The following is a 27,004-nucleotide window of genomic DNA, read 5'->3' on the forward strand; positions in this document are numbered from 1 at the left end:
TTGAAAATATCTGAACAAATTTGTAGCATACGAGTATAATGGGAAATTATTGCTCTTTAAGAAACAATGAGTAAGCAGATTTCAGAAAAACCTGGAACACAAATTATTTGATGCTTACAAAGTGAACAGAACCAATAGAATACTATATAATTTAACAGAAACATATGATGAACAACTTGGATGAACTTAACTCTTCTCAGCATTGTCAAGGACAATTCTAAAAGAACTACAATGGAAAATATCATCTGCATTCAGAGAAAGAAGTAAGGAATCTGATTACAGATAAAAGTATACTTACTGACTTTACTTTTTTAATTTTGTTTTTCACTTTTCCCTTCTTGTTATCTTTCTCTTTTTGTCTGATTTTTCTTTCATAGCATGACCAATTGCAATAAAACTATAAAAGTATAATCTATATCAGGATGGTGGGAGGGAGGGATGAGATGGAAAAAACAACTTTAGAGAAGTGAATGTTTAAAATTATTTCCTCATTTAATTAGAAAAATAAATAAAAAAAGAAAAGGAGATTTCATTTGCCCTTAAGGTAAGGAGTCAAGGAATCTCACAGTTTTACTTGAAGATTAAAAGACTGTTGTGGTAAACTGTTGACACCAAACTGAATTTTAACATGTTTTTAATCTTTTCTTTATTCAAGTTTCCATTGATATTACCTAAAATTTAATATTTTGCAGATAGGTGCAAGTATGAGCACATAAGGAGAATTTTTATTTGAACCTCTCTCTTAGACTTTTTGGGTTTATTTTTGTCTCTGCCTCTCTCAAATGTTTCAATTATTATTATCTTAACAAAAATATTTCTGACAGACATACCTGAAATAAAGAATTGTTATTATTTTTTCTTCATTGATATTACCAATTATTATTATTACAGATGAGAAAGTATGTGTGGATGTTGATTGATAGTGGGGAAAGTCGCATAGAAGAAATAAATTCATTGAAAAAACATACTAATTACTGAAGAATTAAAAGAACTGAATTGAACTGAAATTCTCATTTTACAAAAATAATAGAATCTTCAGTGACTAGATTTCAATAGATTTTTCATATTACATCATCTCTTTTATTTAGTTTCAAATGGATTTTTTTAGGTTTAAATATGTGTTTAACATATTCTGATCATTGTTGGAAGGGTTGTGGATCACTGTTGGAAGGGCTGTGGGAAATCTGGGACACTATTATATTGTTGGTGGAGCAGTGAATTTGGAACTATGCCCAAAGGGCAACAAAAATGTGCATACTCTTTGATGTAGCATGCAACTACTAGGTCTATTCCCTGAAGAGATGATGAAAAAGGGTAAAAACATCACTTGTACAAAAATATTCATAGATACCCTGTTTGTGGTGACAAAGAATTGGAAATCAAGTAAATGTCCTTCAATTGGGGAATGGCTTAGCAAACTGTGGTATATATATGTCATGGAACACTATTGTTCTATTAGAAACCAGGAAGGATGGGAATTCAGGGAAGCCTGGAGGGATTTGCATGAACTGATGCTGAGTGAGATGAGCAGAACCAGAAAAATACTGTACACCCCAACAGTAACATGGGGGCAATGAACAACCTTGATGGACTCACTCATTTCATTAGTGCAAACATCAGGGACAATTTGGGGCTGTCTGCAATGGAGAATACCATCTGTATCCAGCTAAAGAACTGTGGAGTTTGAACAAAGTCCAAGGACTATTTCCTTTAATTTATGAAAAATACCCTGAAATCTTGTTGTCTCATCTTGTTATCTCTTATACTTTATGTTTCTTCCTTAAGGATATGATTTCTCTCTCATCACACTCAATTTGTATCAATGTACAACATGGAAACAATGTAAAGACTGACAAATTGCTTTCTATGGGGAATGGGGGGAGGAAAGTAAGATTAGGGGAAAAATTGTAAAACTCAAAATAAATAAAATATTTAATAAAAAAAGATATGAGGGGCAACTAGGTGGTGCAGTGGATAGAGGACCAGCCCTGGAGTTAGGACTACATGAGCTCAAATATGGTATCAGACACTTAACAATTACCCAGCTGTGTGACCTTAGGCAATTCACTTAACCCCATTGCCTTGCAAAAAAAACTAAAAAAAATGCTCTGTAGGCTCAAGGTTGTATGTTGTTACCTACTTTCCCCTGAAAACCAGCAATGTGTATTCTTTATAGCAATGCTGTCCAACTTATTCTTTTAAAATCATGCTTCCCTATCAGTAAATTGTGATTTAGTTTATTTAATTGTGTCTAACTCTCCATGACCTCATTTGCTATTTTCTTGGAAAACATATTTGAATAACTTGCCATTTCCTTTTCCAGATCATTTCACAGATGAGCAATTAAGATTAAGTGATTTGTAATATATGGTCACACAGTTAATAATGTCTAAAGTCAAATTTGAACTCAGGTCCTTCTGACTTTAGATCTAGCACTCCCTCCATTGTATCAGTTAGCTGACTATTGATAAATGATTATTTCAGAGACATCTTATATGAAGTTATTCAAAATGATACAGTACAACCAGAAAAACAATTTATACTACACTGTTAATTTTATAAATGAAAGTTTGTAAGATTTGTATAAAACAATGAAAATTAAATGAGAAGATTCTAGAGAACAAATAATACTGTTGTACTAACATTTTAATTTGTGTGCATTCTTCTCTAATATTTGTGCTCATCTCTGGGTGGTGCACTAGAGATTTATAAAGGAAATGTGTTATTGCCATTACTTTTTATATAGCATTATTTAAATGTCTTTGTTTTGGACTTCTTGTAGGTTCTTATTAAATAATAAAGGTAATCATATACAAAAGGACATATTAGCTAGTTTTCAGAAGATATAAGCCCATAAAGTAATTTTAACTTTGGATAGACTTTCTATGAGATCTTCCCTGTAAATGTGGTGGGTGTGGTGAATACTTTCTCTTTGTTTTCTCTTTCATTTTTTGAAATGTTTCAAACACTGTCTCTCCAGAATTTTAGTCCCAAGATTCTTAACTATGCTTATATGAAAACTTTTCAATATAATCTTTGAAAATTTAATGTGAAAATAAAATAATGGATAGCTTTCCTTCTGTTCTTAATCACAAATTCCAAAATCTGAAAAGTTATCTTTCCAACATCTCTCTGAATTCATGATTTCAATTTCACTAGTCAATTCTTTTTACTTGTAAGAAGCAGATCCAAAATATTAGTACCCATCATTAGTTTTTCTCCTATATAAATGAGTAAATTATCTTTATATTCAATAAATTATTGCCTGCTGTCTGTGTGTGAGCTATATATTTTTCGTCAACTTTCACTTTTCATAGTATCGAACATCATAAATGCAAACTAATATTTTTAACTTGAAAAATCTACTTCCAATTGCAAAATGGCAAGCTAAATAGCAGCTTGTGTGAAAAATATCTGGGGAGGTGGTTGTATTCATTTATATGCACACACTCCCAAACACACACACATGCATATATGAAGAGAGAGAAGAGAGAGAGGGGAGAGAGAGAGAGAGAGAGAGAGAGAGAGAGAGAGAGAGAGAGAGAGAGGAACAATTATATTCTGACACAAATAAGCATTTAATATGTCAAATGATTAGAAGTCTGAAATGGCATAACTGGTAAAATGTATTTCAAGAGGAATTCTTTTACACAAAACTATTCAACTTTAAGAAATTGCTCCAAGACCATTCCCTTTATCAAGAATTCTAGAAGAAAGTTTTTTTCTGTGTTTTCATTACCTAAAAGTGGTGTTACTTGTACTATTCTTAGGTACTTTTCATATTTTATATGCTTAGTAATTATTTGGTTATCTCTTTTATTTCATCACCTAGGTAGTATGCTCCTTGAGAACAGGGACTATATTTTTCATTTTCTTTAACTTTTTCTAGTATGGAGCATCATATACTGTAGTAATTACTAATATTTTGAGTCTGAAAAATCTACTTCAAATTGCAAAATGGTGTAGCATTTTAATATTAAACAACAGCTTGAGTGAAAATTATCTAGGGAGACTGGTATTCCTTAAAAATAAGCTTGAGAGGCATCAAGATATAGTAGATAAGGAATGCGTCTTAAAGTCAGAAAGCTCAGGACTGAAGTTAAGTGACTGACATATATTGATTGAATGACTAACCCAGGACCCATCACTTAACCCTCTCATTATCCAGGCAACTGTCTGAGATTAAAAGCTGCAGAAGTGTCTATTGATCTTCTTTGGAAAATGGTGTGAGACAGCAGGCAAATTCCCTCACACTCATAAAAATCTTAAGTTTAAGCAAACAGCAAATAAGTAAAAATGCAAGCAAAATCTCTACTATTCAAATATGCATTGATGATGCATATCAGCAGCAACAGTGAAACCAAATATTCAAATAAAAATGTGACTGATCAAGAAATATTCTTTCTATGGAAAGGGGATAAATTTATGAGCAAACAAGAATTAGAGTACATTATAAAATGTAAAATGAATGATTTTGGCTATATTAAATTAAAAAAAGGTTTTTGTACTAATAAAATCAAAGCCGCCAAAATTAGAAAGAAAGCAAAAATCTGGGAAGCAATCTTCACAGCTAAGAGTACTAATATAGGTCTCATTTCTAAAATATATAGAGAGAATTCCATCAAATTTATAAGTTTACAAGTCATTTCTCAGTTGATAAGTTGATAAGTGGTCAAAGGATATGAATAGACAGTTTTCAAATGAAGAAATTAAAGGGATATATATATATATATATATATATATATATATATATATATATGATATATATATATAATTACATGAAAAAAATGTTCCAAATAATTATTGATTAGAGAAATGAAAATTAAAACAACAATGAGGTATCACCTAACACATAGCATATTGACCAATACGAGTAAAAGGGAAAATGATTAATGTTGGAGAGGTTTTGGGAAGATTGGGACTTTGATGCAACCCTGGTAGAGTTTTAAACTGATGCAACCATTCTGGAGAGCAATATGGAACTATGCCCAAAGAGCAATAAAGATTTTCATATTGTTTGACCCAGCAATTGCAATTCTAGGACTATATACAGAAGAAATCATAAAAAATGGGAAAAGTCCTACATGTTCCAAAATATTCATATCAGCTCTTTTTGTAGTGGCAAAGAGTTGGAAATTGAGTGGATGTTCATCAGTTGGGGAATGACTACACAACTTATGGTAAATGAATACTGTGGAAGGTTATTGTTCTTTAAGAAATTATAAAGTGTTAGACTCTAAAGAAGCATGGAATGGGTTATAGGATCTGATGCTTAGCAAGAGAACCAAGAGAACAATGCACACATTGTGAGATGTGTGAATATTGTGAGATGATCTACTCTGACAGAAGCAGCTCCTCTCAGCAGTGCAGAGAGCAAGAATAACTGTTTTAGACCAGTTATGGACAATGTTATCCCAACCCAGAGGAAGAAAAACAAAACAAAACAAAAACCAAAAACAGCCCTTCAGAATTTGATGAGCACTTTATAAAAATGATCTCTTATGTATATTTCCCTTCATCTCAATTCCTCATACCAAAAATGAATAATCTGTAAACGTTTATCAAAAATATGTATGTACAATGTTAACCTGACTGTTTGCTGCTGAGGGGAGAGGGAGTGGAAGGACATTTTTAATTAAAAATATACATGTGCATATAGATGAAAAAAATAAATAAATTAAATTTTAAAATTTGACCTTAGCGTAAGACAGGGATCCAGATAGAGGGAAATGATAGTTTGTAATTATTGATTAATATTTGGCATGACTTAACATCTCTGACTTAATTACGATTGTTTAGAGAGATTCAGACCAAAACTGACTATATCTAAATGTAACCAAGAAATTATCCTGGATCTAAAATATCATTCTTATATGTGATGAACACAAGGAAAGTTCTCTGTCTTTGAAATATAAACTGGAGTTCCTGTACTTGGGAGTTTAGAAATTGGAGTACAGTACATTCAAACAAGAATACCCTTAACAAATTTGAATCATTTGTTAAAAATTAATCTACCCCTCCTCTTTTACTTGTTTTTCTTTTACTACTGAGAATTCAATCATGGAGCAATAAACAACTGTCTTAAGATTTTGCTTCATACTTGAAAACCAGAAGGGAAATGATTCTACTTTTACAATTGAGCTGCTCAAATGAAAATGATACTGTGGGAAGAAGCTGGCATACAAAGACATAGCAGTCTATTGTTTCTTTTTCTCCAATTCGCAACTCTTTAACTACAGGAAGCTTCATCTGAGTGAGAACTAGGATACCCATCTCTCTTTATTATATAATTCCTATTAAGATAATACAGTCACTCCATATTACCCAGTATATATTCCTCTCTGTAAATATTTTCTGACTTCTGTTTTGCTCTCAACTTGGGTAAATGCTTCTGCTGTATTCATTGTGGACTCAGTACTTAGTAAGAAGGAGTCAAGTCTTGCTACAAAGTTTGAGGAACATGAATAAAAGTGATCAGTAGTTTGGCTTGAAACAACAGATTACATGTCTCAGGCTAACAATACTTAAGGGAGCCAATTAATATGATTCTATCTTGTATTCCTCTTCTCTAAAAGAGTTAAGTAGTCATGATTCTGTTCCCAACCTCCTGCTTCCTCTCCTGAAAGCAATTAGTCTCCCTTAGAGAAAGGTGGAGACTTCTGGCCAAGATGGTGGAGAGAAGACAGGCACAGTTTGAAAGTCTCCTGATCTCTTCCCGATCTATCACATGAAACAAACCTCTTAAAAGAAATCCTACTCACAAAACCCAGAAAGAAAAGCCAGGAGAAAGAACATCTACCTCAGGATTTGTCTCCCGCAGCAGCTTTGGCCAAATTCGGGCTCAGAGGGAGGATCAGCCCCGATCAGCCAGATTAAGAGCTGAATTGAAACCTGGAGTCTGAGGGTCCGAGAGCTGGACCTGCTGGATCAGCGGTGGAGCTGGATGAAAGGGGCTTGGGTCCACAGGGAAGCAGAGGCACTGGTGTTGGTGCTGTCCCCCTGGAGCTCGGGGACCAGGCTGGGGGAAGAGTTCTTGTGGAGGAGAGCTGTGGACACCATCCCTAGGCTCCTCTGGTCTGAGAAACACTGAGGGCATTGCACTGAGGCCTCTCCTCAAAGAAATGCAAACTACTTATGCCTCAGGCCCTGGTGTGTGAGCAGAAGAACCAGCCCAGCTGAGGAATGACCTCAGGCCAGTGTAAAGCCCACCATTGATTGAAGGCAAAAGAATTCAATAGTTCCAACTCTTTCCTTCAGGCAAAGGGAGAAGGCCTCTCAACCAAGGTCACAGACACTCCAGAGAGGGCAACCAGCACCTCCTACTGGCCAGCCTGAGAAACCGCACTCAGTAAAGCATTTAGCAATCCCAAGCCCAGGTGAACCAGCCCCACTCAAAGTCTTAGCATAATAAAGAAGGGTCAGCGGAAAGGTGAATCCATATAAAAATTCCTGGAAGGGAAAGACCCCAACTCAGAGAGACCTGGAACCTCTGAGTGAGGAGAATAGAATCTGGTCTGCAGCACAGAAAGACTTCCATGAAGAAATAAGGAAGGAGCTTAAAAATTTGGGAGAGACAATTAATACCTTGCAACAAGAAAACAAAACCTTAGAAAGTACAATTGGACAAACACAAAAGGAGAATAAATCTCTCAGATCATCAATTGGACAATTACAAAATGAGAATAATTCTCTCAGATCCTCAAATGAGCAAATGCAAAAAAGAAATTAATTCTCTCAAAACCTCAATTGGTCAAATGGAAAGCTCTTTCAAAAGTAGAATTGACCAATTGGAAAAGGAGTTGCAAAAGGTTAATGAAGAAAACTCTTCCCCCAAAAAAATAATGGAGTCTACAGAAACTAATGACTCCATGAGACTGCAAGAATCAGTTAAACAAAATCAAAAAATAGAAAAAATAGAAGCAAATGTAAAATACCTCATCAACAAAACCACTGATCGTGAGAATAGATCAAGGAGGGGCAAGCTGAAAATTATAGGACTTCCTGAAAACATTGAAGAGGAAAAAAGCCTGGACTTAATATTACAGGATCTAGTGAGGGAAAAACTGCCTGATATCATGGAATCGGAGGGCAAAGTAGTTATTGAAAGAGTACATAGATCCCCACCAGAGAAAGATCCTAAAATGAAAACACCAAGGAATGTTGTGGCCAAACTGCAGAACTATCAGATAAAAGAGAAAATCCTGCAAGCAGCCAGAAATAAAAAATTTAAATATCAAGGAGCCACAGTAAGGATCATATAGAATGTGACTGCATCAACTTTAAGGGATCAAAGGGCCTGGAATGAGATATTTCAAAGAGCATGGGAGCTTGGAATGCAGCCAATAATCTATTTTCCTGCAAAGCTGAGCCTTTGCTTCCAGGGAAAAAGATGGACATTTAACGAAATGGAAGAATTACAAAAATTTCTGATGAAAAGACCAGAGCTAAACAGAAAATTTGGACATCAAACAAGAGGTTCAAGAGACACATGAAAAGGTAAAAAAAAAAGGGGGGGTGGTAAAAGAAAAAAAATGCAATCCAGTAAGTTGAAACTGGATATATCCTAGCATGGGGGTAAAAAAAAAAGATTCTCATAAACCTTGAGAAATGTAACTCTAACAGAAAGAATACACCTAGCCAGAAATGATGGACATTCATGACCTATCCATGAGACTACTATCTAATGGCATGTAACTGGCATTAACCCAACTTGGGAGAAAGACTCTAATAACTCTCAGGAATTTTGACTCTATTCGATAGAATATACAGAACTAGAAGGGACAGACACTCAGAATTTTCTATGACTTAGATAGAATGATCTAAAAAAAAAACACTACCACCCTAAAAAGGGGGGCAGGAAAGAGACAGGAGGAGGGAGGGGATTGAATGGGGTAAAGCTGAGGTACAAAAAAACCTATGGTAATAGTGGGGAAGAAGGGAGCAGAGGAGAAACATTTGAATCTTTTTCTCATCAGACTTGGCTTAAAGTCAACCTACACATACTCAGTTAACTTATAAAACATCTAACCTTTCAAGTATTAAATGGGGAAAAGGGGAGGGGGGGACAGAGAAAGGGAAGGGGAGTGGGGGAAATAAGGGAAATTAATAAAAGGAAGGGAAGGGAAAAGTGAAGAAGGTTAAGGGGAAAGAAAGGGGAGGGTGTGATATAGGAGGGCAAACACACTGAAGAGGGTGGTTTTCAGAAACAAAAGACTGGGGAATAAGGATGAAAGGGGGGGACAGTGGGAAAATAAAAACAGAGGGAAGATAGCACGGAAGACAATAAAGAATTAGTAATCATAACCTTGAATGTGAATGGGATGAACTCTCCCTTAAAATGTAAGCAAATAGTAATGGATTAAAAGCCAGAATCCTACAATATGCTGCTTACAAGAAACTCATTTGAAGCAGAGATACATATAGAGTAAAGGTAAAAAGTTGGAGCAAAATATATTTTGCTTCAGCTGAAGTAAAAAAAAGCAGGGGTAGCAATCCTTATCTCAGACAAAGCAGCAGCAAAAATAGATAGCATTAAAAAGAGATAAGGAAGGAAATTTTATCCTCCTAAAAGGTACCATAGACAGGAAGACATAGCAAAACTCTACTAGTGGGAGAACTCAACCTCCTGTATCAAATCTAGATAAATAGAATCATAAAAAAAAACAAGAAAGAAATTAGGGAGGTTAATAGATTGTTAGAAAAATTAGATATGGTAGACTTATGGAGGAAACTGAATGGGGGATGGAAAGGAATATACCTTTTCCTCTGCAGTACATGGAAGTTATACAAAAATTGACCATGTACTAGGACATAAAACCCTAACGATCAACTGCAGAAAGGCAGAAATTGTGAACACATCTTTCTCAGATCACAATGCAATAAAAGTCTTATGCAATACTGGGCCAAGGAGATATAGACCCAGAACAAATTGGAAACTGAATAACCTCATTTTAAAAAATGAGTGGACCAAAAAGCAACTTATAGAAAGAATTAACTATTTTATCTTAGATAATGATAATAATGAAACAACATACCAAAACCTATGGGATTCATTCAAAGCAACTCTCAGGGGATATATAATAGCTCTAAATGCTTCTATGAATAAATTGGAGAAAGAGGAAATCAATGAACATAACATGCAACTAAAAAAAATTAGAGAAAGAACAAATCAAAAATCCTCAATTAAGTACCAAACTAGAAATTCTAAAAATTAAAGGAGAAATTAATAAAATTAAAAGCAAAAAAACTATTGAATCAATAAATAAAACCAAAAGTTGGTATTATGAAAAAACCAATAAAACTGATAAACCTCTGCTCAATTTGATTAAAAAAAAGAAAGAAGAAAACCAAATTGCTAGAATCATAAATGAAAAAAGGCGAACTCACCACCAATGAGGAGGAAAGTAAAGTAATAATTTGAAATTATTTTGCCCAACTCTATGCCAATAAATTTGATAATCAAAGTGAAATGGATGAATATTTACAAAAATATAAGTTGCCCAGCTTAAATGAAGAAGAGATTAAATACCTAAACAACCCTAGCTCAGAAAAAGAAATTCAACAAGCCATTACTGAACTCCCTAAAAATAATCTCCAGGGCCTGATGTATTCACAAGTGAATTCTACCAAACATTTAAGGAAAATTGGTTCCAATCCTATATAAACTCTTTGAAAAAATAGGGAAAGATGGAACTTTGCCTAACACTTTGTATGAAACCAATATAGTACTGTTCCCTAAACCGGGAAGAGTTAAAACAGAGAAAGAAAATTATTGACCTATCTCCCCCTATCTCCCTGATGAATATAGATGCAAAAATCCTAAATAAAATCCTAGCAAAATGATTACAACAAGTCATCATGAGGATAATACATTATGATCAAGTAGGATTTATTCCAGGAATGCAGGGTTGGTTCAATATTAGGAAAACTGTTAGTATACTCAATAATATCAACAACAAACCTATCAGAAATTATATGATCATATCAATAGATGCTGGAAAAGCTTTTGATAAAATACAGCATCCATTCCTATTAAAAACACTAGAGAGTGTAGGAATAAATTGACTGTTCCTTAAAATAATTAGCAGTATCTATCTGAAACCATCAACAAGCATTATATTCAATAGGGAGAGGCTAGAGGCATTCCCAATAAGATCAGGGGTGAAACAAGGTTGCCCATTATCACCACTACTATTCAATATTGTATTAGAAATGTTAGCATCAGCAATTAGAGGGAAAAAAAGAAAGTAAAGGAATTAGATTTGGGAAGGAAGAGACAAAACTCTCACTCTTTGCAGATGACATGCTGGTCTACTGAGAGAATCCCAAGAAATCATCTAAAAAACTACTGGAAACAATTAGCAATTTTAGCCAATTTGCAGGTTATAAAATAAACCACTCATAAATCCTCAACATTTCTATATATGTCTAGCAAGAAACAGCAGGAAGAGCTAGAAAGAGAAATGCCATTCAAAGTAACCTCAGACAATATGAAATATTTGGGAGTCTATTTGCCAAGACAGACTCAGTATCTCTTTGAAAACAATTATAAGACACTTCTCACACAAAATAAATCAGATTTAAATAACTGGGCAAATATCAACTGCTCATGGATAAGTAGAGCTAACATAATAAAAATGACAATTCTACCAAAACTAAACTATCTCTTTAGTGCCCTACGAATCAAAATTCCAAAAAATTACTTTAATGAGTTAGAAAAAAATTGTAAGTAAATTCATATGGAGAAATAAAAACTCAAGAATTGCCAGGAGCTTAATGAAACAAAGTGCAAAAAAAGGTGGCTTAGCCCTACCTGATCTAAAATTATATTATAAAGCATCAGTCATCAAAACTGTTTGTTATTGGCTAAGAAATAGAGTGGTGGACCAGTGGAATATACTAGTTGTAAAAGCAGGAGATGATTATAGTAATCAGCTGTATGATAAACCCAAAGAATCTAGCCATTGGGATAAAAACTCCCTCTTTGATAAAAATTGCTGGGAAAATTGGAAGTTAGTATGGAAGAAATTTAGATTAGACCAACACCTCACACCCTTTGACAATATAAGATCCAAATGGTTACAGGATGTAGACATAAAAAACAATACTATAAGCAAATTAGAAGATCAAGGACTAGTGTACCTGTCAGATCTATGGAAAGGGGAACAGTTTGTATATGACTAGGGAAGAGTTGGAGAACATCACCAAAAACCAATTAGATGATTTTGATTACATTAAATTAAAAAGCTTTTGCACAGATAAAACCAATGTAACCAAGATCAAAAGAAATGTAGTAAATTGGGAAATAATCTTTACAACTAATTATTCTGACAAAGGACTCATTTCTAAAATTTACAGAGAACTGAGTCATATTTTTAAAACAAAAAGCCATTCCCAACTGACAAATGGTCAAAGGATATGCAAAGGCAATTTACAGATGAGGAGATCAAAGTAATTCATAGCCATATGAAAAAATGCTCTAAATCATTAATTATTAGAGAAATGCAAGTTAAAACTACCCTGAGGTACCACCTCACACCTCTCCGATTGGCCAGTATGAGCAGGAAGAATAATGATCATTGTTGGAAGGGATGTGGAAAATCTGGGACACTATTACACTGTTGGTGGAGCTGTGAACTCATCCAACCCTTCTGGAGAGCAATTTGGAACTATGCCCAAAGGGCAACAAAAATGTGCATACCCTTTGACCCAGCAATACCACTACTGTGTCTATTCCCTGAAGAGATGAGGAAAAAGGGTGAAAACATTACTTGTACAAAAATATTTATAGCAGCCCTGTTTGTGGTGGCAAAGAATTGGAAATCCAGTAAATATCCTTCAATTGGGCAATGGCTTAGCAAACTGTGGTATATGTATGTCATGGAACACTATTGTTCTGTTAGAAACCAGGAGGGATGGGATTGCAGGGAAACCTGGAGGGATTTGCATGAACTGATGCTGAGTGAGAAGAGCAGAACCAGGACAAACTCTGTGCACCCTAACAGCAACATGTGAGTGATGTTCAACCTTGAAGGACTTGGTCATTTCATCAATGCAACTATCGGGAACAATTTTGGGCAGTCTGCAAAGCAGAGTACCATCTGTATCCAGATAAGGAGCTGTGGAGTTTGAACAAAGTGCAAGGAGTATTCCCTTTCATTTAGAAAAATACAGATAGCTTATTGTCTGATCTTGTTATCTCTTATACTTCTCCTCTTTAAGGATATGATTTCTCTCTCATCACACCCAATTTGGATCAAGGTACAACATGAAAACAAAGTAAAGACTGACAGAGTGCTTTCTGTGGGGGGGGGGAGGGGGGAGGGAAGCAAGATTGGGGGAAAATGTAAAACTCAAATAATATCTTTAATAAAAATCAAGTTAAATTTTTAAAAAAAAGAGAAAGGTGGAAATAGAAGAGGCTAGAGATGATGTTTATTTTGACTCCCTTCGAGCCACACAACCATATTCCATTACAACATGTTGGGGACAACCTTGTTTAATTTAAGACTAAAACCCAGAGTGAATCTTTTTCAGTAATTTTATTTATGTCTCACACTTTATGAACCCATTTGGGCTTTCCTTGGCAAAGACAGTGGAATGGTCTGCCATTTACTTCTCAAGCAAATTTTATAGATGATGAAACTAAGGCAAGTAGGATTAAGTGACTAGCATGGTAAAGTAAGCAAAGCATTGATTCTGAATGAAGGGATGTAGCTTTGAATATTGTCCTTACACTTACTTCTTGACTGTCCTTAGGCAAGTTCCTTAACCTGTTTGATCTCAGTTTTTTCATTAACAAAATATGAGTCGAAAAGTAAGATAAAAAAATGAAACAGTGAGGTGAGTTTTCTTTTTAAAAATAAATCAGAGATCAAAATTGTATTTATAAAAGATTTATTAAATTTGAAAATAGATATAAGCATAACTAGAAGCTAGAATATCTGACATCCTCCCTCTTGGTGTCCTTATATATCCCATTCTGGTATTGATCTATTTGTAAAGTATGGAAGTCAAATAGAACACTAGAGGATTCAATCTTTATATTTTTATTTCTATGATCCATAAAATGCTTTTCATATTTTAAATATATTAGCCACATTTACATTGTTCTTTAAAATATACAAATGTACAAATCTGTGAAGTTGGTAAATTATTATTATTTTCATTTTATGGATTGAAGAACTGAAACACAAAATGATTGAGTTTTTGTTCCAAGATTACAGTTACAATTATAATATAAACAAAGATTTTCTAATGAAAAAAAACAATTGATCCAGAAGAAGTTATATCTCACCCTAAGACTAGAATTCTACTATTTCCATTATATAAAGTTAAATTTATAACTAATTGTGCTTATGCAATTCAAGTATAAGTTTGAAGTATTGCCTTTAATAGTGAACTGGAAGAATCTCCCCCAAACCCCTTTGTGGACCTCCTTTCTGCTACTTGTTCATCCTTTTTGTTTATTTCTTTTTTTCCTAATTTCATAAGCCATCTAGTTGATATTATCCATTTCAGTAAATTAATAAAATTATAGAAACTCTCTAATAGACATTATCCTGAAGTAAAATTTGGTGTATGTCCTTTCAAATAGAATTATTTTTACTCTCTCAAACTTGATCCAAATAATTATAAGCTTAGGACAAATCACTAGTAATGATAATAAAAATTTATATTAATATCAAGTAACAATAAAAACAGCAATAACAACAAAACCCCAAATAAACATGCAACCAAAATATAGAAGACTTATGGATCTCATAGACGGCATCGATGTTTGCTCCTTTCTTATGCTCTGTTCTCAGTACATCTAGAAAGACAGACATTGATAAGGATAGCTGTTGAAGTTAAACCAGTGGGAGGAAATGTTTCCAGTGCTGAACTTTGGGCAATCAACCAAAAGAAAGGAGTAAATAACTGGACTTTCCTGTGGCCATCTGCCATAAATGACAATTCTTTCTCACCTTAGTTCAAATCAACTCTCACCACATGCTTGTCTCTTTTCTTCTTCCTCTTCTTCTTCTTCTTCTTCCTCTTCTTTTTCTTCTTCTTCTTCTTCTTCTCCTCCTCCTCTTTCTTCTTCTTCTCCTTCTCCTTCTTCTCCTTCTTCTTCTTCTTTTCTTCTTATTTCTTCTTTTTCTTCTTCCTTCTTCTTTCTTCTTCTTACCCTTCTTCCTCTTTTTCATGCTCTTCTTCCTCTTCTTTTTCTTTTTCTTCCTCTTCTTCTTCCCCCTCCTCCTCCTCCCCTCCTCCTCCCCCTCCCCATTGTCCTCCTCCTCCTCCTCCTCCTCAGCCCACACTCATTGAGAAGGCAAGCAAATTGATATAGGTTCTATATATTTAATCAGGCAAAACATCTCCTCAATAGTCATTTTGTGAAAGAAAACAATCCAAAAAAGTTTCAAGAGCAATAAAAAAGTTAAAAAAAATACTTAAATCTCTATTTAGAAAGTATAAGTTATTTGTCTGGGGATGGATAGCACTTTTCATCAGAACTGTATTACTGAGAATACTAAGTCATTTACAATTGATCATCTTACAGTATTACCATTACTTTATACATGGAGTGTAAGATGTGTTCAACGAAGAATAGTTCCTCCTGTGTGAATACTCCCTAGCTTTTTCAGGACTGCTTTCCACCTTTGATGTCCACCTGAACTATTTAAACTCTCATCTATCTTTTCAAGAAACTGGAGCATGAAAAGTAGTCATACTCCAGTAAACCATTAAGCATGTGGGCTAAGAAAAGCTTAAGGTAACCTGGTGGAATGGGAAGATGAGAATAATTTGTTCCTATATGTAGGAAGGCAGTTGGAAACAGATGTTATTGGGCACTTAGAATCTGGTTAGATATCAAAGTCACCAATCTCATCCACTACATCTTACTACATCCATCACCAGTCATCTTAACTCTGTCTTGCCATTGGACTGTAATAACTTTACAAGAGAGAGTGAGGCCTACAACTTTGTTCATCTCTGCCTCATAAATTCAATTTACACATGACCCACACCATTTTCACATTCCTCTCTCAAAGTCCTGTGGGAACAGGCAAGTGACAAAACAGCAGGTGTAGATACACTGGGAATTTAGTTATAACCCTGTACAAAAGTGGTCCAGGAAGAAACCATGGGATTTGGCAGTACCCTGTGTGTCTGAGCAACCTTTAAGGATTTAACTGCTCACTTCCCTATGTGAGTAAGAGGCTACAAAAGGTGCACTAAAAATTTTCTTTTTAAACAGCCCTGGCTTCATTCCTGAGCCAAGTGGGGACACTGTCCTGCAGTCAAAAGACAACAAATTTACAAAATCTTCTTCAAAGAAGATTCTACTCATCATTAGTATTAGGCCTATGCACACACTCATAGACAATAAAAGATCCAATATACCTGAAAAATAATCTGGTTTTGTTATAAGAAAACTCTAGAGACATCACATATAAATATCATCTGAGTGAAACAAAGTTGGTAAATGAAGGTCAACTTACTGAAGTCAGAACTAGACACACAGTTTTTATGGAGTGGTCACAGTGAGGGGGTGCTCTGTGTAGCTCGGATAGGTTTTCCAATCAGAACTAATTGTAGTCAAGAAGTTTGTATACCTACCAAAAGAATGGACAGGTTCAGGAAATGTGTTTGTCACTTGCAGTTTGCCACATAATCATCATCATCAGTGCCTTTGCTCCCATAATGACTAAACATGATGTGGTCAAAGAATAGTTTTATGAAGACTTGGAGACTCTTATCATCAATGTACCAACAGAGGACAAGCTTATAACTCTTGGTGACTTTGATGCTTCAGTAGACTCAGATTAACAGAAATGTCAAGGAATCTTTGGGAAGAATGAAATTGGAAACAGTGTTAACAATAGTCATTACTTATAATGATTTGTGCATCTCATAACCTCCTTATCATGAACACTGTCATCCATTTACATAAATGCAGGAAGACTTCACAATAAACTCTGGCATCTAATAAACTAAGTGATTGTAAGGAGAAGACATAGACAGAATATTGGAGTGATGAAGGCAATGTGTGGTGTAGAATGCTGAACTCATCACAGATTGATCCTCTCCAATCTAAATATTCACATTTAATCTAAGCAGAAACCTCAAGGCAAAATGACTACTAGAAGAATTAATGTTAAGAGATTAGAGTGCTTCTCGAGCAGAAACAGTCTAATGCTAACTTAAAAGTAAAGTGGAAGTTTTCAGAGATTTGGTATACAGCACTGTATTTGCTAATCTGTGTCAGAACAGATTGATTTGATGAAAATGATGGGGAAATAGAGAAGCTGCTAAATGAAAAACAAGAACTCCACAGAATTAACAGGAAAATAGTACAACCATTTCTAAGAAGTTGGAAATTAATTCCATCAAAAGTAAAGTACAAGAGAGACTTAAAGAGATGTAAGATTCTTAGTTCAGTAAGAGGGCAAATAAAATTTAGTTTTTTGTAGATAGTATCAATTCAAATTGATTTTGTGATTCCCTGAAGGCAATTTATGGGGCAAAGACCTATGGTGAATCTCAGCTGCTCAGTGCTGATGGAGTCACATTGATTAGTGATAAGGACATAATCTTAGAGAGATGTGCTGAACACTTCCATAATATTCTTAACTGACTGTCATCAATTAATTTGGAAGCCATTGACCATTTAACTCAAGCTGAAGTCAATCTGAAGTTCCAACTGAAGAAGAGGTCTAGAAAGCCTTTTATATGGTGCTGATTCTATTCAAGCTGAGATTTACAAAGTGGAGGGTCCATTGTTTATACAAAAATTAACTGAAATTTTCCAAGTTATATGGTATGTTGCCCAGAAGTTCAAGTATGCCTCTATTGTATAGCTCTATAAAGGTAACGGGAATGGATTTTCCTGTGACATTCACAAGAGTGTTTCTCTTTTAGTCATTACTGGCATGATTCTTATCATAGCCCTCCTCAATAGACTGACGCTTCATCTGGAAGATGGTCACCTGAGAGACAGTGTAGCTTCAGTCAGCGAGGAACAGTCAACATGGTATTTGCTGCCCAACACTCCAAGAAAAATGTCAGGAGCAGAACTGAGTTCTGTGTACTACATTTGTGCATCCATTAGTTATATGGAGTTATTTTGTTAAAATTTGGTTACCCAGAGAAGCTTATATTATTGTACATCAATTTCTTGGCAGCATGATTGCCTAGGTTCTGGATTGTGTATAATGTTCTTGTTATTACCCAGTGAATAATGGAGTGAAATAAGGATGTGTCCTTGCTCCCGTGCTTTTCAGGTCATCAAATGTGTTCATTCACTGAGGATAAACACTGCATCAAAGTCAGCTACTGCAAATGTGGTGAATTCAATTTGAAAATACTGCTATCCCAGACCAGAGTGGAACAAGCTTTGGTACATGGTTTTCTATTTGTAGATGACTGTAGATGGAACAAAGTATAATTATTTCCCTGTAGCATGAACTTTTTATGACATAACAATTAATACAAAGAAAAACACAGGTGCTCCATCATCCAACTCCAGACCATTCATATGTGGAGCCATTGATTACAGCAAATGGTGAAATTTTGAATACTATGAATAAGTTCACACACCTTGATAGTATTCTTTCTGGGGAAATACACATTGATAATGAGGGACACAGGCTTTACCAGTGCTAGCTCAGTGTTTGGTAGACTCAAAATGAAAGAGTGGAAGAGAAGAGGTATCACCCTGACTACCAAACTGAATGTCCTCAGAATTGTTGACTTCATTACTTTATGCCTGTGGGACCTGGACAGTTTGCCTATGCCATGCACAGGATACTGAGTCTTTTACATGTAAATTGTCTTAGCAATATTCTGGAGATCATCTGAAAGGAAAAGTTACCAGAAGCTTGAGGTTCTTTCTGGAGCTAAACTGTCAAACATTCAGACTAAACTATAGAGAACACAAGAGAAATGCTCACAAAGAGTGGGGGGTTGGGGGGTGGAGGGGTGGGGAGGGGCTGCATGTCAGAATATTTGATACGGGGCCTCTGTGAAGGTCTCTGTTTTTCCCAATTATATTTTTTCTTGATGTTTTATATTTCCCAATACATGTTATGAAAGTTTTTTATAACATTCAACCATATACCTATGTACATTTCTAAGTTACAAAATTTCCTTCCACCCTTCCTTCCCTCCCCCTTCCCCTCATTAGTGAACAGACAGGTTAATATTATATTTACACACTTGTGTTAAGCATATTTTCAGGTTTGTGATTTTCAGTATGAGAAATTAGGATTAAGGGTGGTTAGGTGATGCAGTGGATAGAGCACTGGCCCTGGAGTCAGGAATACCTGGGTTCAAATCTGGTCTCAGACACTTAATAATTACCTAGCTGTGTGGCCTTGGGCAAGTCATTTAACCCCATTTGCCTTGCAAAATCCTAAAAAAAAGAAATTAGAATTATAGGAAAGAAACACACATGAGATATGTTTATAAAAAGTGAAGGTAGAGTTCCTTAGATTCTGAAGGATTTTGTTTTGTTTTGTTTTGTTTTTCTTACTCTGGATAGGGATAGTATTGTCCATAGCAGGCCTAATAGGATTGTCCTAGTTCTCTGAATAGCTGAGAAAAACTGGATCCCTCAGGATTAATCATCTCACAATGTTATTGTTAATGTGTATATTGATCTCTTGGTTCTGTTCTCTTCCCTCATCATCAGATCCTGTAAATCCATCCATGCTTCTCTAGAGTCCTATCATTTAGGGTTTCTTATAGAACAATAATATTCCTTAGTATCCATGTACTATAACTTGTTTAACCATTCCCCACTTGATAGGCATTCTCTCAATTTCCAATTCTTTGCCACTGCTAAAAGAGCTGCCATGAATATTTTGGAACATGTGGAACTTTTCCCAATTTTTATGATTTCTTCTGGATATAGGCCTAGAATTAGAATTCCTGCGTCACATTTTTTTTATTTTATGGCTGTGTCAAGTTTTATTTTTCTTTGCATAGTTCGATATTGCTATCCAGAAACGTTGGAGTTTGTGAACTTCCAGTTCACAACACCAACAATGCATTAATGTCTCAATCCTCCCACAACCTTTCCAGCCTTGATCATTTTCCTGTTTTGTCATCTTAACAAATCTGATAGGTGTGAGATAATGCCTCACAGTTGTTTTAATTTTCATTTCTCTATTCAATATTGATTTGGAGTATTTTTTTCATATAATTACATATAACTTTAATATCTTCATTTGAAAAGTCAAATTCATTTCCTTTGACCATTTATCAATTGGGGAATGACTTGAAACCTTATATATTTGATGCAGTTCTTTATATATATTTTAGAAATGAGACTTTTATTGTAATTCCCAATTGTAAATTGTTTCATAGATTTCTGCTTTACTTCTAATTTTAGCTGCATGGATTTTTATTAGTGCCAAAACTTAAATTTAATATAGTTAAAATAATTCTTTTTGTTGTTTATAATATATTCTATTTCTTGTTTGGTCATAAATTGTCCTCTTTCCATATATCAAATAGATAATTTCTTGGTGTATTAATTTATCTATGGTGTTTCCCTTTATGTTTAAATCCTGTACCCATTTTGAACTTAATTTTGGTATAGGGGGTGAGATGTGGGTCTATGCCTAGTTTTTGCCATACTATTTTTCCAGTTTTCCTATCAATATTTTTTCAAATAGCGAATTCTTGTCCCAGAAGCTAATGTCTTTGGGTTTGTCAAACAATAGGTTACTGTAGTCATTTTTGAATGTTTCTTTTGAAGCTCTCCTAATCCACTCATCTGTTACTCTATTTCTTAACCAGCAGTTTTGTTAACTGTTGCTTTATTTTATAGTTTTAGACCTGATAGAGCTAGATCACCTTCATTTACAATTTTTTCTTCAATCAACTTGTTATTCCTGACCTTTTGTTGCTCCAGACGAATTTTGCTACTATTTTTTTTCTAGCTTGGTAAAACAATTATTTAGTAGTTTGATTGGTATGACATTAATGTCTCTCTTAAGAACTTTGGAATTGATTGTACAGCATGGGATACACTGTCTCAGAACCACCCAGCTTGGTGGGTGCTCATCAGAGAGGGTGCTGAGTTCTATGAGCAAGGCAGAATTGAAACAGCTCAAAGTGACATGCACACATGTAGAGAACCAATCCTAGGTGATCATGTGGACTATTTGAGGCCAACCTTTGAAAGAGCACTCTGTACATGTTATTGGTCTGCTCAGTCACAGTTGAAATGCATCGAAATTTGTCTATAATATAGAGATGTCATTTTGCTTTTCTTTATCAAAGGACAAAAATCAGCCATACTATTTTGTATGTAGTATATGTCACTTCACAGAAGTTCATATAAGTCTGATAGCATTCTGATAATCATTTCCCATAGCACAATACTTATTCCATCACAATGATATAATGCTATACTGCAACTTGTTCAAACATTCCCCAGTTTACAGGCACCTTCACAATTTTCAAAAAGAGCTCCCATAAATATATGAATATATACATGTATATATACACATATGTATATATATGTGTATGTGTATTTGTTTGTAACCTTTTCTATTGCTTTTGGGATACAAACCTAGTAGTGAAATTACTAGGTCAAAAGGTATGCATAATTTTTAAAGTCCTTTGGGCTCAAGTCCAAATAACTCTACGAATATTCATTTATTTCTTCTCTTTTTCACATCCCATTGAATATTTGTCATTTTCCTTTACTGTCCTATTGGCCAATCTAATATGAATGAGATAGTGTCTCACAATTGTCATAATTTCCATCTCTTCTATCAATAACTGGCAAAACATCCATTCACAAGTATAATGGATTCATATTTCATGCAAAAACTGTTTATATGCCATGTTTATTCATCAATTGGAGAAATAGCTTTTCTTGATTCAGTTCTCCATAAATTCACAAAAGAGGTCTTTCTCAGATAAATATGCTTACAATATATTTTTTTAAGGTTTTTTTTTGAAAGGCAATGGGGTTAAGTGGGTTGCCCAAGGCCACATAGCTAGGTAATTATTAAGTGTCTGAGGCCTGATTTGAACTCAGATAATCCTGACTCCAAGGCTTGTGCTCTATCCACTGTGCCACCTAGCTGCCCCTGCTTACAATATTTTCCATGCTTTCTTTTGCAAACTTTATTTCCCTCTCTCCTGTTCAATTCACCCTGCTTATTCTATTCTATTCTATTCTATTCTATTCTATTCTATTCTATTCTATTCTATTCTATTCTATTCTATTCTATTCTATTCTATTCTCTCTCTCTCTCTCTCTCTCTCTCTCTCTCTCTCTCTCTCTCTCCTTTTATCCTGTCCCTCCTCAAAACTGTTTTGCCTCTGACTACCGCCCCCCCATCTGCCTTCCCTTCATCAACAATTTCCCTTATCCTCTCCTCCTTTACTTTCCTGAATGAGAATATAGATTTCTATGGTTGGTCAGTTTTCTCATCCTTAATTATTGAACAAGACCAAAAGGACATCACTATATTTGAGACAAATTACAATGTATTCAACTGTGGCTGATAAGACCAACATGAGTTTTGAGTGTTCTACCACAGATCAGGCACAAATAGTTCATGTGAGCACCTGAGGTGGTTACTCTAAACTTACCTAGGCCACATTTCATTTGAGCTGCTTCAATTCTGCCTCATAGAGTGTAGCACCCTCACTGATGGGGGCGTGCCATGCTGAGTGTTCCTGTGCCAGTGTCTCCCATGTTGTACAATCAATTCTAATGATCTACACTGAGGCCTTCAGGGTGTATTGGTAATGCTTCTTCTAACCCCCTTGTGAGCACTTTCCTTGTGTGAGTTCTGAGGATAGAAGTTATTTCTTCTTTAAGTCAATTCTGATGAGAGTAAATTTCATTCATTCTCCCTCAGCTCCCCCACCTCTTTCCCTCCACAATAGAAGTTTTTACTTGCTTCTTTAAGGTAAAATAATTTGCTCTATTCTACCTCTGCCTTGCCCTTACTCCCAGTATATTCCTCTAGCACACCTTAATTTAATTTTTTTAGATATCATCTTTTTATATTCAACTTGCACCTGTGTCCTCTGTTATATATATTCTTTCTTATGAGTTATAATTATCATCTTATGATGTAAGGATGCAAACACTTTTAGTTTATTAAGTACCTTATGATTTCCCTTTTCTGTCTATCTTTTTATGCTTCTCTTGAGTCTTGTATTTGAAAGTCAAAATTTCTGTTAAGATCTGGTATTTTATTGAGAATGCTTGAAAGACTTCTCTTTCATTGAATGGCCATTTTTTTTTTGCCATGGATTATATTCAGTTTTGTTGGGTAGGTTAGTTTTTGGTTATGACCCTAGCTCCATTGCTTTCCAGGATGTCACATTCCAGGGGCAGCTAGGTAGTGCAGTGGATAGAGCACTTGGTCCTGGAGTCAGCAAGACCTGAGTTCAAATATGACCTCCAACACTTAATAATTACTTAGCAGTGTGACATTGGGCAAGTCACTTAACCCCATTACCTTGCAAAAAAAAAATCTTTTCAGAATGTTACATTCCAAGTTCTCCCATCCTTTAATGTAGAACCTACTAAATATTTTATCTTGACTATGGTTCCATGACACTTAAATTGTTTCTTTTTGGCTGCTTGCAATATTTTCTCCTTGACTTGGGTGATATATATATATATATTCCTGACCTAGCTATAATATTCCAGGGAGTTTTCATTTTGTGATCTCTTTTCTAAAAGATATTTGTTGGATTCTTCCACTTTATATTTTACCCTCTGGTTGTAGGAAATCAAGACAGTTTTACTTAAGAATTTCTTGAAAGATGAAAGATGATCAAGGATCTTTTTTAGGTCATAGATTTCAGCTAGTCTAATAATTAGACTCCTGCATTTATTTTCCAGGTCAGTGTTTAATTTTCCAATGAGATATTTCACAAAGTCTTCTATTTTTTCATTTTCTTTGTTTTGTTTTATTTGGATTTTGATTGTTCCTTATCTTTAGCTCCCACTTGCACAATTCTAGTGTTTAACTATTTTCTTCAGTGAACTTTTGTACCTCCTTTTCCATTTGACCAATTCTACTTTCTTAGGAGTTGTTTCTTTTTTTCATTCTTCAGTAAATTTTTGTACTTCTTTCCATTTGGCCAAATATGATTTAAAATTTTTCTCCTCATGAGTATTTAGTACCTCTTTTATCATTTGGCCTAGTTTGTTTTTTAAGATGTTATTTTCTTCAGTATTTTTTGCCAAATTATTGACTTGTTTTCCATGATTTTCTTGTATAACTTGAATTTCTCTTCCAAATTTTTCTTCTACTTCTCTTACATGATTTTCTTGCTGAGTTTTTCCATGGAGTGAGACCAGGTTTCATATTTTTCCCCCTTGAAGCCTTTGGACATAGGAGCTTTGACTTTATTATCTTCTTCTGAATATGTATTTTGATCTTTCTTGCCAACACTATAACTTTCTTCAATCAATTTTTTTCTTTTTTTTATTCATTTTTCCCAGTCTATTAACTTTTTTGGTTTTTGCAAGGAAATGGGATTAAGTGACTTGCCCAAGGTCACACAGCTAGGTAATTATTCAATCTCTGAATCCGGATTTGAGCTCAAGTCTTCCTGACTTCAGGGCCAGTGCTCTATCCACTGTGCCACCTAGCTGCCCCTCAGTCCCCATCTAATGACAGTTATATTTATTACTCTTCTAGCCTGTGCTCTGGTGTGTGAGTGACCACAAACACTCTTTCCCCCTGGTACTCACTGTGAATAGGGTCCCTGCTACATTGTGGTCACAAGTTCTGGTGTTCTACTGCTGCTCCTTGACCTGAGCAGTGTCACCTAAGACTGTGGCCTACATCCAAGAATGGACAAAGTTAGTAAATCTTGTCTCAGTTCTAGCAAAGTGATCCCTGTAATCAATCTCCTTCTGACCAGTTGTTGCATCTCTTGCCATCTATGGGTTGATAGCTCCAAAAGTAACTGCTGATGCTTTTAACGATTCAGTGGCTTCCAAAGCCTGCTTCAGGTTTACTGGAATAGGGGCTGTATTGTTTGGCTTCTACTGCTCCTCTTTCACCTTTCCATCTCACTAAGATGACATGAACTGAAAAACTGATTCACTGACTCTTTTTAGGTTCTACCACACTAGAATTTATTCACAGTCATCATTTAAAGATATTGGAAGGAGTTTAAAGATATTAGAAGAACTGAAGCAAGTCACTACTTTAACTCCACCATCTTGGCTCCACATCCTAAAGTTGTTTTTTTTTAATTTATTAAAAAATTCTCCAAAGTCTGGTTATTGTATATTTTTTTAGACTAGAAATCCTGACATATCCTCTTCTTGTTGTTATCATTATTCTGTCATTTTTCAGTCAAGTTGTACTCTTAAAGACCTCATTTTGGGTGTTCTTGTCAATAATATTGAAGTAATTTGCCCTGTCCTTCCAAAGCTTATTTTACAGATGAGAAAACTGAAACAAATAGACTAGTAACTTTCTCAGAATCACATAGCTAGTAAGTGTTTGAGGCCAGAGTTGAATTCCGCAAGATGAGTCTTATTTTATCCCCTGTAGTCTTTCAGTAGTCTTCAACCCCTAAAAGTTTTTTTGTTTTTTTTTTTTTTGTGGTTACTTCTGTTTATACAAATTGTGTTCTCCTAATAAACTAGAAACTGCTTGTGATTGGAGATTTTTGTTTGCTTGTCTATGTTGTATCAATACAATTATTCACACATCTTCTTTTGTTCCAGACCTTTGATTTCCTCTGAAAAACCTCCAAGTGTGGTAATATCCGTTATGGAGATAGATAGGAAAAAATTGATGCACTGGAAGTTTGTGTACTTTGACCAGAACTTGTATGTTTCATAGACAGGATTTACACACAAATTTTCTTGATTCCAGCAATGACCCTTTATCCATTATATCAATTTGCTTCTCTTCTTAGAGACATTTAATGGTTGGTTGAACATATTTTTATTTTTCAGCTTAGGAAAGTATGGAGCTTAAGGCTTAATTCTCTTGTTGCTAAAGTTGAGGAAGTGGTGTTCTTCCTTTATTAACTTATAGATGACATAAAGATATGATCCAAGGGATTTAAGTTGAGTAAAATAGAAAAAAATTCCTTTTAATATAGCAAATTCTATTCTCTTACACAGAATTGAGTGATGATAATCTTGATAAATAAAGTTAACAGCAACTGAAATACAAGATCAGATAAAGAGTTTACTGAGGAGTTTATGATTCAGTTTTAGAAATGAGTGGGTTCCATTTGAAAGAATCAGTATTTTATTCATTTGTGCAAATGAATAATGAATTCTGACACTTTGAATTCTTGTGTTTTAAATATGCTTAGTTTTCTGAATGAGTGAAGAAGAGATTAAAAGGTGCATTAGATGATAACCTTTTAAATTACATAAACATCTTTCTTTTGAAAATGTTAAGGACTTTGTAAATACTGTTTCTTTTCTTCTCATTGCATTATCTCATTCATTTTCATAACACTTTTACAAATGAAGGGGTAGGGGTTTTTGTGGTAGTTATTTTGTTTTATTGTTTAATCATTCCCAAATTTTCCAAGGTGGAATTTGAAGAACCAAAACCACAAGTGACTTATTTAAGATAATAGAACAAGTTATTCATAAAAGAGTCAAATATCTAGATAGAGTTGTGTGAGAAATGTTTATTGTTTCAAAGCCATTTTAGTTTACTCCATGGTCCACAAAATGAATCCTTCTTTAAAAAAAAATCTTTTATTTAAGGTAATGGGGTTAAATGTAAATCCTTTTTTTTAAAAAAATCTATTTGGTTCATTAAATATCACATGCAGATTATACAATAAGAAAATTCAAAATTATTTTTACTTCAGACATATGATTTCATCAGTGCAAGAGGAAATTTCCTCCATTGGTGTAGGTCAGTGATTTGTCTGTAATTTATAATTTGAGTGAGTCAAAAAGCTAATGCATGTCAATGGAAGGATTTGAATTCAGGGTTTCCTGACCTGAAGTTCAGTTGTCTAATCCTTTAACCAACTT

This window comes from Macrotis lagotis, chromosome X, assembly GCF_037893015.1.
Source record: "Macrotis lagotis isolate mMagLag1 chromosome X, bilby.v1.9.chrom.fasta, whole genome shotgun sequence".
In the NCBI taxonomy this organism is placed as follows: domain Eukaryota; kingdom Metazoa; phylum Chordata; class Mammalia; order Peramelemorphia; family Peramelidae; genus Macrotis; species Macrotis lagotis.